The sequence below is a fragment of the Physella acuta genome, unplaced genomic scaffold, assembly GCF_028476545.2.
Source record: "Physella acuta isolate Inbredline_101_S28 unplaced genomic scaffold, ASM2847654v3 ptg000055l, whole genome shotgun sequence".
NCBI classification, from domain to species: domain Eukaryota; kingdom Metazoa; phylum Mollusca; class Gastropoda; family Physidae; genus Physella; species Physella acuta.
The window spans coordinates 198663-212400 of record NW_026731575.1 but is presented as its reverse complement, the minus strand read 5'-3'; the positions used below and the strand labels follow the sequence as shown (position 1 = coordinate 212400).

Genomic DNA, 13738 nt, shown 5'->3' with positions numbered 1-13738 from the left:
CGTAACTTAACTCCAGTGTCCTCATGTTTTAGTTAACCCTTTAGTGGCCTATAGTGAACAAATGAGTTAACCCTATAGTGAACAAGTTAGTAAACTCTATGGTTAATAAATGAGTTAACCCTATATTGACCAAATTGGTTAACCCTATGATGAACAAATAAGTTAACCCTGTAGTGAACAAGTTAGTAAACCCCATAGTGAATAAATAAGTTAACCCTCCAGTGAACAGGCTTGCAGAAGCGCGGATTAAAGAGAACTAAAACCGTAGAGAATGATCAAATTACCGTGTCACAAGGAGCCTTGTTCTAACCATACAGCGTGTCATTGCCGCCATTGTTTAAATATGTCACGTGACCTACAACCACCACCAGCAAGAATGTGTGTTAGAGATTATATTTATCTGTACGCACGCGTCACGCTTGAGTTAACCGACCGTCTGTTATAACGAGACAAGTCTTTTATACACAGACATTTTTCAACCGAAATTACTTATGTCTGTTTATAAACAGTCTGCCGAGTTTTAACTTCAACACTCAGGAAAGTTAAGTGTTAAACCTCATCATTCGTCTCGCGAATACACCCCCTTTTTCATCAACGTATAATTGGTGTGTACACATATTTATATAGGCAATGTACAGCTATATTTATATACATTTATATTCGGCAATGTACAGCTATATTTATATACGGCGATGTACATCTATATTTATATAGGCAATTTACATCTATATTTATGTACATTTATATTCGGCAATATACACCTATATTTATATACATGAATGTACAGCTATATTTATATACAGCATTTACAGCTATATTTATATACAGAAATGTACAGCTATAAGTTCTTATAACAGCGGTTCTAAATACAAGTAGATCATGTACAACACCTCGTAAACATCTTGTCCGTCTAATACACCTTTCTTACAAATGTTGCGTAACTTGTGTACGTACCTGTTCAGGTTTTTAATGTTATTCAGCCTACCACCACGACCAATCTCCCCCTCCCACAGGGGAGTTCACCCATTAGTACCCAGACAAAGACTCAATTCAGACAGAAATGCAACATCTGCTCAATAGGCGCATACCCACTCAATCCGGTTGCGTTAGCGCTGTCACGTGCATTATTGCGCGCGTGCCTTGCCATATATCAGAGGTATTTGGTTGGGGCAGGGAGGGTCGGGGGTGTGGAGCAGACGAGCACATTTCCTGACGTGCATGACATGTGGGTGAGGAATTTATGAGCCGGGTTCCACCTGACCTTGACCAAGTGCATGGCGGCGACTCTGATATCCGATAACCATTACAGCACTCGCCACCCCGCCTCGTCAGAGGGGTATGTGCACATGGTCTTTAAGACGTCATCGAATGTGCAGATTTAAAGACGTCATTGAATGTGCAGTTAAAGACGTCAGAGGATGTGCAGATTTTAAGGCGTCACAGAATATGCAAATTATTCTATTAAATACCATATTGAACATTTGTACAAGACGTCGGAGAATGTGCAGATTATTTTTTAAAATACACATTAAAATGTGCAGATTTATGTGCTGAACACGACATAGAATGTGCAGATTATTTTTTTAAATACACATTAGAATGTGAAGATTTATGTGCTGAACACGACATAGAATGTGCAGATTTTAGTGTTAAATACGCAATTAGAATGTGCAGATTTTTGTGCTGAACACGACATAGAATGTGCAGATTTTGTTGTTAAATACGCATTAAAATGTGCAGAATTTTGTGCTAAATACGAGAAAGAATGAGCAGATTCTGCTACTGACAATGACGTGTGTGCACACTTTTGTTAACGAGATCGTAGAATGTGCAGAATGTGATAAAGACATGGTGTTCGGTGCCAGACTAAACAAACAACTGTACGGTGGCTGAAACATTCGTAGGACCAAACAAAAGAATAACCCAAGACTACTTGATGTGCCCTACACCGTGTTCGATCCCTAGACTACACTAAGGCCTAAATTCGCCTCTACCATTATTCTGTACACATTTTAACACTATCAGTTTATATCAACTAAACTACGGTACTGTATACGGAAATTAAAATAACCTCAAACACAAACTCCTAACAAAAGAGGTCTCACATGTTTCAACATAGTTTGAATGCGAGAGTAGGGAACTTTAACCCAGCGCAACACCATTAAATACTTGGCCCATGAGAGTTACATCCCCTTGATCTGCCACATTTCTAAAACCGCTGACAATAAAGACATCTCGCTCACCTGGACGGGGTAATATTTCCAGCAGACGCCCTGCGTCACGTGACGGGCGTCAGCCAGATCAGACCTTATCCCACCCCCGTCCAGACGCGAGTTATCTGCACATAATACACACGTGTGGGTGACCCCCCTTATCTGCACATAATACACACGGCTCCACACACACAATCGTGTCGGTGACCCCCGAGTCGAGGCGCCCGACGGGTGAGTCTTCATAAAGCTCTGACACACCCAACAACCCACAGGCTTTACCGCAGAGAGGAACAGCAACAACGGAAGAACAATGTTGTAGCGTTGTACTGGCAATGTTAAGCCAGTAACTTTAAAATTAAATTATCTTTTTTTAATGAGCACATCAACGGCAGTGAGTCCCTAGATCACTAGATTAGTCGATCAGTTTTCAACCCAGATCGCACTCGTGATCAAGCAAAGTCGCACCAGCAATATAATTGTAGTAGACACGAGCTATTTGGCCGCATATATACTGCTAATTAAAAAGGGCTATAATAACTTAAAACGGGCTATAATAACTGAACAGGGTCATAATTATTGAAAAGGGCCCTAATAACTGAAAAGGGCCATACTAACTTAAAAGAACCATAATACATTAAAAGAACCATAATACATTAAAAGGGCTCTAATAACTGAAAAGGGCCATACTAACTTAAAAGAACCATAATATATTAAAAGAACCATAATACATAAAAGAACCATAATACATTAAAAGGGCCCAGAATAACTGAAAAGGGACATAAAAACCAAAAAAGTACGATAGTATAATCTATCTATATATATAATTATCTTCTGGGAGACGCTTGAAAACAAGCTGTAAGCGCGCTCCTTACCACCCCCACCCCTACATGGTCTGGTGAGCTGTTGTTCACTCTAAATGTTTACAAGCAGAGCCGGGCTTATTACGACTATTAGGGGCAGATAATTTAGTTTGAAACGATTTTAAACGTAGGGGGGGGGGGGGGGTAACTAAGTGGAGTTTACTTTAACGGAGGGGGGGGAGACGGTGGGGGGGGGGGGGGGTTATCGTCCCTAACGAGCTACTTATAGTGTTTAAAGAAATATTAAAATATTTTCAGTGGCAGCAGTTGGTACTATCGAATTCACAAATTATGAATTAATGAAAAGTAGAAAAAAAAAAACAACTAAACAGCGGCGTATGATATGCCGCGGGCCGGCTCGTTTTATATAATCTAAATATGAATGACGGGTGGAGTTGGGACCAAGTTAAGTTTATACATGACAATTAAATGATTAGTGTAATGTTTATTAAAGATTCCAATCCAACCGTCAAATAAATGCGGTCACTTGGGTCAGTCTCAGGCAATTGTATAATCCGCTGTATAATACGATATACAATATAAAGCCCAGTTATATTATCAAGTATAGAGTTCAGCCGGATTATCAAATATTAAATCTAGTGGAATCATCAAAAAAAATTCCATTTCTAATTTTTAAATGTAGGTAAAATTATTCATAATTTTTTTTTTGCTTCATAAAAAAATGATTAAAAATTATGTCTGGTTAGAAAAAAATGTCTGTTATGAAATATTCGGATCATCGGAAACTTTGATCAATCATCAAATAAAATACTAAAAAAAAAAAAAAAAAAAAAAATGTAACTGATTGCCTCAACGTTGGACAACAACACATCGTTAACAAGTCTAAATTTAACCCCCCCCCCCCCCACCCCCACTTGAAGACAAACCCAGTGACTCAAAACAATGATCGCTCGCAAAAGGGAAAGAACTCAAGCGCGTTATTACTTCCCTTAGAACAACCAGAGCAAAGTGAGGTGAAAAAAAAGAGAAAGAAAAAAATGAAAGCGAAAAATATGAGAAACGAAACAAGTAAAAAGTAACGAAGGAAACAGTTTTTGGCAAGGGTATTAGTCGGTATTAACATGACGAGGTGGTTAGGGTTAGGGTATCAAGCTGAATGGAGACGTTATGGTTAATGTGTGGAACACGAGTTAGACCAACAGGTAAAGATTAGAACATTTGTTGGTTTAGGACGGGAGTCCTGTGCTGCCGGATGGTTGAACACAGGGCGAACAAAGTTAGAGCACCAGGGAAACGGGGAGTTAATCAAGCGCTGGTTGTCTTAAATTATTCTTTTTTCGATTAGAGTAAGTTCCCTTTCTTCCACTCGGAGTATTATGAACACTTGCTCTAAATTAAACCCAGCTTAGAGGAGAAAATGTACTTCCTCTTTATATATATACCACGTATAAGTAACCTTTTAAAAAAAAATCCAATAATTGGAGGTCTAAAAATTGTTAGCTGACTGGATATATTAAAGAAAGAAATCTATGTTTTTTAAAAGACAATTACATATACAACGACGTGTGACTTCTTTTTAGATGTATCTAGTACTGCTGCCTTTCGGGAGTTGGTGGGGCAAGGGACAGGTGAAGTAGTGTTTTTTAAATGCTAATGTTTGAGTTCATAATGATTAATAACTTAATGGTGCCAGTACCCCACCACCCCCTGTTCTGATGACTAGTAAGTAAAAAGTAAAGTTCCCTTTCAAACCTGACGGTCTACGGGGCAAGTGAAGTAAAGTTCACTTGTTTTTGTGACCTCGGGATATGAAGGGATAATGTGGTCAGTAATATACCCAGCTGCCTTTACTTTCCTTAACGTGAGTTACGTACCCATCAGAGCTCTAGCGATGGGTCTATAAGCTGGTGAGTTCTGGAACATTAGCACCTCGTAGTTGGCCCTACTCGTGAAAGCTGGCTCAACTTGAATGAGCTACAGCATTAATAAATAAACTGACCAGTGGGTACAATCAATAAGACCAATGACAATGTGACAACCACCTTTTTCTTCTATTTGTGGAAAAAACTGTTAGTCGTAGAAAGGGGAGAGAACTGACACAAACAGCAGACAAAAGATGTGCTAAAGGGAAGCAACTGCAACAAAGAACATTAACATGTAATAGCCTATTTATTTTCTGTGTATCCATTTTATTTCTCAAATCACGTGCGATATTTTTTCACGATTTAAGAAAAGTGAACCTGAATGAAAGGAACCAATTGTTTTAAAATAACGAGCTTCCTTAAATAAGATGTGCTAAAGGGAAGCAACTGCAACAAAGAACATTAACATTAAATAGCCTATTTATTTTCTGTGTATCCATTTTATTTTTCAAATCACGTGCGATATTTTTTCACGATTTAAGAAAAGTGAACCTGAATGAAAGGAACCAATTGTTTTAAAATAACGAGCTTCCTTAAATAAGTGGGTGGCTGTTATCTAGCCAAAAAATAAGTTGAACGTGTTTTATGTGCCTGTCAGATTGGCCTCAGATGAAACAACAGTCGCCAATTAAAACAACTAGAGGCCTATTAGGTAAACAACGATCGCTCTCTACAGAAGGTGGCTGTTGGGGTCTGTTTTGTCCAAGATTTGAATGCATTGATCTGTGACTTGTGATGCGTTTCAATCTTCTGTTTTAGTTTTCAATAATGTCTTTAACTGCGTGGGTCTGTTTTGTCCAAGATTTGAATGCATAGATCTGTGACATGTGATGCGTTTCAATCTTCTGTTTTCGTTTTCAATAATGTCTTTAACTGCTTGGGTCTGTTTTGTCAAAGATCTGTTGTTGTTTTTTTTGGGAGGCAATTCGATCTTCCGTTTTAGTTTTTGTTAAATCAACAACGTCTTAGGACTTGTGCTTTAGACGGCGTGCCGGCGTTAGACATTTTCTGATGCGGTAAACAAGAGAATAATCCAAGCTGACGCCGCCCCCAAAGGTCAGGGTCGGAAGAAGAAAAGAGCCAAGGACTTCAAAGAGGAGAATGAAATGGATGGACTTTGTGCTGCACTAACCTCATTTCCTCGCGGCTTATTGAAAATACTTTCTTCTCCGCTGTTTTTTTTAATAAGTTGTTACATTTTGATTCGGCGGACATGCACACTCCCCTACCCCCACCCTTTCTCCCCACACCCACACACCTAAAAAAAACTAGTTTTAAAATTCCATTACATAATTACATAGACAGTTTAAATATCACAGAACGTAGCACTTTCTTTAAGACGTTCTTTAATAGTCAAAACTTTACTATCGCCAATATAAATACTTTGTTGGCGTTGTCGATTAAACACAGTATGGTTGCGTGGCTACATTCGGTATGTGAGGATGGTTAGGTGAAGAGTAAAACAATATTCTCTTTCAGTCCAGACGGTCCGTGGGATAGGTGAAGTAGAATTAATCTGAATTTTAGACCGATTCATAAACCGAAAGAGTGATCAGCTCTGTAAATAACCACTTTTACTGTACCCAACTTAGGTCAGGTACCCATCATAGCTGGGTGGGCTCCGGGACGACTTACACTCTAGAGCCCGGATGTGACGTAACCGACATTTGTAACGCCATTTCACTTGTAGCCCATGCGTTGCATTGTAAAATAAAAATAAAAACTACCTCCTCCCCGTGTTACAGTAAAACATCCGATACGAAACACACGTTTAAAAGCCGATCTTTAACCCTAACAATACAAATTAACATAGGCTTGCCTAGCAGGGGTTAGTCCTGTCTATAGGCTTAGGGAGCAGATTCTAGGTAAAATCCCGTTCGATTATTTTTTTACTGAACCTTTTTTAATGAGATGGATTTAGGTATGGAGAGGGAGGGAGGGAGACAACTGTTAGTGTGATCAGTGAAACACCCAGCTGAAGTATGTATGGAAGGGGGGGGGGGAGGCAACTGTTAGTGTGACTAGTGAACCACCCACCTGAGGTATGTATAGAGGGGGTGGGGATAACAACTGTTATTGTAACTAGTGAACCACTTCAACCTGGGGTGGGGGGTGAGACAACTTTTAGTGTGACTAGTAAACCACTTCCACCTAAGGTATGTATGGAGGGGGGGGGACAACTGTTAGTGTGACTAGTGAACCACCTACCTGAGCCAGATCGTTTACCTTGACTGATAGCGTGAAAGCTCACAACGGAAACCTCTGTACGCTCCTGGCACCAGCCATCCGCCCGGAGCTCAAACAAAACGCCCGCGTTTATTTTTGATCCGCTTTCCGAAACGGAATGGATGATGGCTGCTGCCGGGAGTGGAGGTCAAAGTTGATCGCGGCCTGAACTCTGACCCCGTGAGGCGCACCGATCAGTTGGTGTTTCATTTCGAATGTTTGGTTTGGAGATTATGTGACGCGCGTGGTGTTCCAAGTCTGATTGAAACACCCAAAGCTAACATTTATCGTGAGAAGTGTTCGAGGCAGCTCGTAAAACATGCTGAAACAGTGTGGACATGGGAATCGGGTTAGCATAGGGAGAAAGATTATTTTAGGACTTTTTCTGAAGAGTTTCAGGTCAGCTATAGGGACTGGCTGTTTGAATAGATCGTACCATATGACAGAATGATCGGATTAGACAGGATTACGCTATGAGTCAATGTTGAATTTAAATTGAGCATACATATAAAAATCAACAAGTTAATCCCTTAGCCGTTGCACCTGATTTGATAAAAAAAAATTAAAAATGGTAGCAAAGTGATTTTATATGTTTCAAGTTTTTAATTAAATAGCGATAGTAACCTAGCAACTTAAAGACTATTGTTGTGAATGTTTTTAGTCTTTTGACCCAAGGTGTACGTACGTAAGCACGATTTAAAGAGAACCACTAGTCGCCAAAATTTCACTGAATTTTTCTGCGTTCAAAGCTGACCAACGTAAACATAAGGGCTCTGATGCTATCAGAATCTGAGGACCCCTTTTGTGTTAACAGTCGGCCAATATTTCTTTTAACCTAGTTTAGAACATCTTGTCAAACTAGCTCTTTTTATCTAATATCAAAACTGTATTAGGGGTCATCCATAAATGACGTCACGCTTTTTTTGACGATTTTTACCTCCCCCCCTCCCCTCCGTCACACTTCGTCACAAAAAGCCAGACCCCCCCCCCTAAAATGACGTCACACCTCAACCTACAACCCCCCCCCCTCAAAATTGCAGTTGAATTTTTTTTAAACATTGATATTTTTCCAAAATCTTGTCTAAACTATTACAATTTATTAAAACAGTTATCTAAAACGCGAAATAACGTCTAAAATTCGTTTTCTAACATTGCTTTTTTATAATGCAGAAATGTGACGTCGCAACATCTGACCCCCCCCCCCCTCCCCCTCATCACACATCGTCACAAAATTACGGACCCCCCCTCCCCCCTACGAGTGTGACGTCATTTATGGATGACCCCTTAGCTTAAAGAACGGCAAAAAAATATAAAATCTGAATCAAAATTAAGGTATTGGAGGCTGTCAGAAAACTCCGAACTGATCATCATTAGTTGCCTACTTAAGACTACTCTTAGGCCTAGAAATTAGTCGGTCTACTCAGAGTCTACTGTATGACAAAGTAGTCAGTCAACTTAGTCTGCTGTTTGAGCTAGCATTTAGTCAGTCACTCAGTCGAGTATTTGACCCATCAGTTAGCCAATTGAGTCTACTGTTTGACCCAGCAGTTAGTCAACTTAATCCACTGTTTGACCCAGCAGTTAGTCAGTCAGCTTAGTCTACTGTTTGAGCCCCCCATATTGTTGACGTTCACCACGTGACAAACGTTTAAAGTCCCGTCCCCCCCCCCCCACCCCCACCCTTCCCACACTCGCTGACCTCTCAGAGACCCATCATCCCGGTAAACAACCGGAAACCTCCGAGCGCTATTGAACTTCCGGAAGTACCGTCTCCTCCATGGCTCCTGGAAGCTCCGGCACTCACTGTAGCTTCCATTCTCACCCCGGGAAGGGGGGGGGGGGAGATAGGGAGGGGGGGGGTTAGAAGCCAGAACCCTCCCGTCTTGCAGTACACTGTACTCAGCCTCTCATTAAAACTCCCCGGAACGCTTTCCACTCGCTCACGTGAATCAGATGCGGGCACGTGCTTATTTCTCAACGAACGTTCAAGCTAATTGCATTGTGTGGGTATGTGAGTTTTAAGTCCAGTGCTACAATTAGTATTTCGTGTTGTACAGGGGAGGGCGTAGAGGTGGGGTGGGGTGAGGGCGTAGGGCGAGGAGGTGGGAAGAGAATGGCGAGAAACAGAAAACATTGAGGTTGTGTGGGACTATGAAGATGGTTCGGATTAGGGAACACGCTTTGCTTGGGTAATAAGGTGTCTGGGGCGATTAAAGGTAGGCGATTCGTGTTGATGAATGAGCCGGAGGTTCACAAGCGTGGTAGCGAGGGCTACAAACACAGGGGGCAGACGGGTGCGAGTTGTTGGGAGGCTCGTGACTTGGAATGATTCGAGTAGGCCGTCAGGTTTGTTAAACACTTGAATAATAGATGTGTGTAAGTGTCGACCAATAGAGTTTTAGACCACCGGGCTCTAGCCCACTTCATCAGCTATGTGTATACCACTAGACAAGATGACAATAAAACATCAAGTTAACGGTTTCAAAACCCACTTCATCAGCTATGTGTATACAACTAGACAAGATGACAATAAAACACCAAGTTAACAGTTCCAAAACCCACTTCATCAGCTATGTGTATACCACTAGACCACACGTTCATAAAACACCAAGTTAACAGTTTCAAAACCCACTTCATCAGCTATTTGTATACCACTAGACAAGATGACAATAAAACATCAAGTTAACAGTTTCAAAACCCACTTCATCAGCTATGTGTATAGACAAGATGAAAATAAAACATCAACTTAAATTTCAAACCCCATTTGATCGGCTTTTCGTATACCACTAGATCAGACGTTCATGAGCCACCAAGTTAACGGTTTCAAAACCCACCCCATCAGCTATTTGTATATCACTAGACCACACGTTTATAAGCCACCAACTTTACAGTTCCAAAACCTACTTGATTAGCTCTGCTTATACTACTAGACCAGATGTTCATACATCATTAACAAAACAACTCTGGTAAAAGCTTTTAACCAACAGCCACATAAATGACCCAATGATGTTGAACTCTTGTAACAATAACAACAGCTGCTTAAATATTGATGATTAGATCATATTTTAATTGGGCAGTTGTGGGCCTCAAATAACAGACTGTAATGTCCAATAATCTAGCGTGGCAAACGATTGCTTTAGCACTGTGCTTCATATAGCGCAGAGAACATCGGTCGAGAAATCGTTTAGTTTGAGTCTTCACATAACACAATAATATAATATGTGTGCAGGTTGACGAAACATGGCGGAGTGTAACAATGGGGGTATTAAAAGAATGGGCGATGCCACAATTGTGAGAGGTGCCAAGTGTTTAAGAGTGGGTGGTAACAAAAGAGGGAGTGGTACCGCAAGAGTTAGTGGGTGGTATCATACGTTAGTGGGTGATACAAAAAGTTAAAGCGTCCATTCGGACGATATATATATATATATATATATATATATATATATATATATATATATATATATATATATATATATATATATATATATATATATATATATATATATATATATATATATATATATATATATATATATATATATATATATGTATATATATATATATAGTTTGGGCTATGTTTGAGTGGCGTAGTGTGTATGTGTTACGAATATCTGGGTCTAAGCTTCCCAAAAAGTTAGTTACATACGACCGGGTCCTGAACTCATGAACTCAGCCTCCCGAATTGTTTGTTTGTTTCCCACTAAGCCATAAACATAACGGTTAGACTTTCTTCTGGTAACAGGTGAGAGAATATTTTTCTGGCAACGAGCCAGAGTTGTCAGGCAGTGAGCAGAGTTGCCAGTCAGTTCCCTCCCCTTCATTGTGTCCCTGACCTCAACTCACTAGTGCTGGCTAGTCATTATTTACAGGCGTCCTGAGTGAATATAACAGCCATTTATTCATGCCCATAAATTTAACTGATTGGGGGGAATAGGGGGGGGGGGGGGTAGTTATCTTACCCTAAACTCAACTTATACTTAACTGTAATGAAAAGGTCAAGCCTTGGGGAAAAAAACATGTATCTTTAAAAGCCGTTAAAAGCAAATTTTAAAATACTTTTTAAAAATATTTTCAGTACAATGTGGCGTCGCTACGTAGACGAAAGCGTTAAAACAATGCGAGTTAACTACGATTAAGTGATAATGCGAGGTAAATGAAGGAAATAGAAAGCCTTTGATTATAATCCACTTAATTTAACGTGTATTACATTTTCAAATCACCCCAAACACACTTCGCAAGTATGAAGTTAAGTTCTGTTTAATTGCATAGGTCTACTCACATTCGAACCTACTTTACAAGCATCAAAAGTTAAGCTCTAAATAGGAGCTAACTAACCCCTAAACCCACTCAACAAGCATGGAATGTTAAGCTCTATATTGGAGATACCTAACCCATAATGACCACTCGACAACCCCTAAACCCACTCGACAATCATGGATAGTTAAGCTCTATATGTGAGCTAACTAACCCCTAAACCCACGCCACAAGCATGGAGAGTTAAGCTCTATATGTGAGCTAACTAACCCCTAAACCCACGCCACAAGCATGGAGAGTTAAGCTCTATATGTGAGCTAACTAACCCTTAAATCCACGCCACAAGCATGGCGAGTTTAGCTCTATGTGGGAACTAACTAACCCCTAAATCCACTCAACAAGCATGAAGAGCTACGCGATGTGTAGCAAAAAACGCCCACCAACACATCAAAATAAAACGTGTTACACCTGATGAAGTGTGTTTGATCGGATCCTCCTCTATCTGTCACTCTATTACAATCTACATTCGCTTTTAGCACAGCAATAACCAATTTCCTTCCAAACACAAACCTTTCCTTCCTCGTAGATTAAGATTAGGCTGAGCTTTTAGTCATAATAAAAAAACACTTTTCATCTGAAACCCTAACAAAAACAAACGTAGTGGGCTAAATGAAACTAGCAATTCCATTCCGGTAGATACATATGAATGTAGAAACACTTAGATCAAATGCGTTGTGCGTAACAAGTAAATAGCTATAAACGAAATTGAATAGAATGAATGACTACAACATTATATAAGTCAAAGAAGTCATACCCTCGGCTGACTGCAATCCAGTGGTCATCAATTATCAACAGCGCTGTACAACTCTAACCCTAACCACAACATCACCCAGTTAACTGAACACAACACATCTCACGAAAACCACACAACCCACTTTTTTTTTCTTTTAAAAAAAAATCACATCTTTAAACCGCTAACACCATACACACCATCCAGAAACACCAGTCGAAAACACCATCCTCACCTCCTAGATGAAGGAAGAGCACGCCACCATCGAAACACACGCCATCGCACGGTCTACACCTCCACTCTTCTTCCTGCCTTCCTTCCACTATAGATGTACTTCAACGCTGGCTCGTGTTCCAGGCCCCTCACTACAGGCCTTCAGCGCGTTCAGAGTTTGGGTGAGCGGGTTACCCCCACCCTTCTCTTTCAACGCTAGAGGGGGTGGGGGGGACCTCAAGGCTGGTATTTACCCCCTGTTCTAATTCTGGATGTAGGGTACGGGGAAGAAAATGGCAGTTAATTACTTAGAAGATGAATTAGTCAATGAGGTAAACCACGGCTTGAACAATGTTCTAAACGTTGACTTGAAGATTAACAAACAGCACACATCGCTGTTGACTTGAGATTTATCAATAGCACATCTCTCCACCGCGCGCGTGTTGTGCTCAAGTGGACGTGTGTTTACAAACAACCAACACCCACTGCTGTCCTGCGCCGTTCACCCCCCCCCCCCCTTCCCCTCCTCTAGTCACTCACAGTCTTGAACCCAGGCCTGGCTCAACCACCTACCCCCGCCCCTCCGCGTTATGAAAATATTTATCCCATACATCTCCCCACGCAGGCTGACCTACATGGTGATACGGGACTGATTTTAGACGATACGGGTCTGTTTTTAGACGATACGGGTCTGTTTTTAGACGATACGGGTCTGTTTTTAGACGATACGGGTCTGATTTTAGACGATACGGATCTGATTTTAGACGATACGGATCTGTTTTTAGACGATACGGCCCAGCGCGTGTCACGTGATAACAACCCATGAAGAGATATGACAGGCGTCCGTCCAACATCTTTCTTCACCCCCCCCCCCCTCCTCACCAACTGTGCGCGTGCAAAGCGCGTGCGGCCCCATTCTGTAAACCCCCACCTCCCCCTTTATTATACAACCGCTCACGATTTACCTAATTCATCACGTCCTTTATCGCGACAGCAGCGAGATTACACGTTACATAAGTCGGTGTAATGAAACAGAAGGGTCTGCATAATATGGACTTCGTTCTTCTGTACGTGGGTATGGTTTGGTCGTCATGTACAAACTAATGTCTCCTTGTCAGAATTAACACTAGATTATATACAGTGACAATTAACACGATATCATATAGAGTGACAATTTACACTAGATCATATACAGTGACAATTAACACTAGATCATATAGTGACAATTAACACTAGATGATATAGTGACAATTAACACTAGATCATATAGTGACAATTAACACTAGATCATATAGTGAC

At 40.7% G+C, this 13738-nt stretch overlaps 2 protein-coding genes across 5 annotated transcripts in view; one reads left to right on the top strand and one right to left on the bottom strand.

The window, feature by feature from the left end:
* LOC131947207 (ATP-dependent translocase ABCB1) overlaps positions 1-13738 on the top strand; it is a 93177-nt gene that overhangs the window by 47564 nt on the left and 31875 nt on the right. The gene's annotated exons all lie outside the window — the stretch shown is intronic.
* Positions 1-13738, bottom strand: part of LOC131947183 (uncharacterized) — a 60469-nt gene that overhangs the window by 26625 nt on the left and 20106 nt on the right. The window contains exon 1 of one of the 4 annotated variants that reach the window (XM_059308342.1): positions 12427-12571. The exons of 1 other annotated variant lie outside the window; for it this stretch is intronic. The gene's annotated coding sequence lies outside the window, so the exon portion shown is untranslated. Of the gene's footprint in view, positions 1-954; positions 975-12426; positions 12572-13738 lie in introns of those variants that run through there. 2 more of the 4 variants (XM_059308326.1, XM_059308349.1) reach the window with 2 other exon arrangements.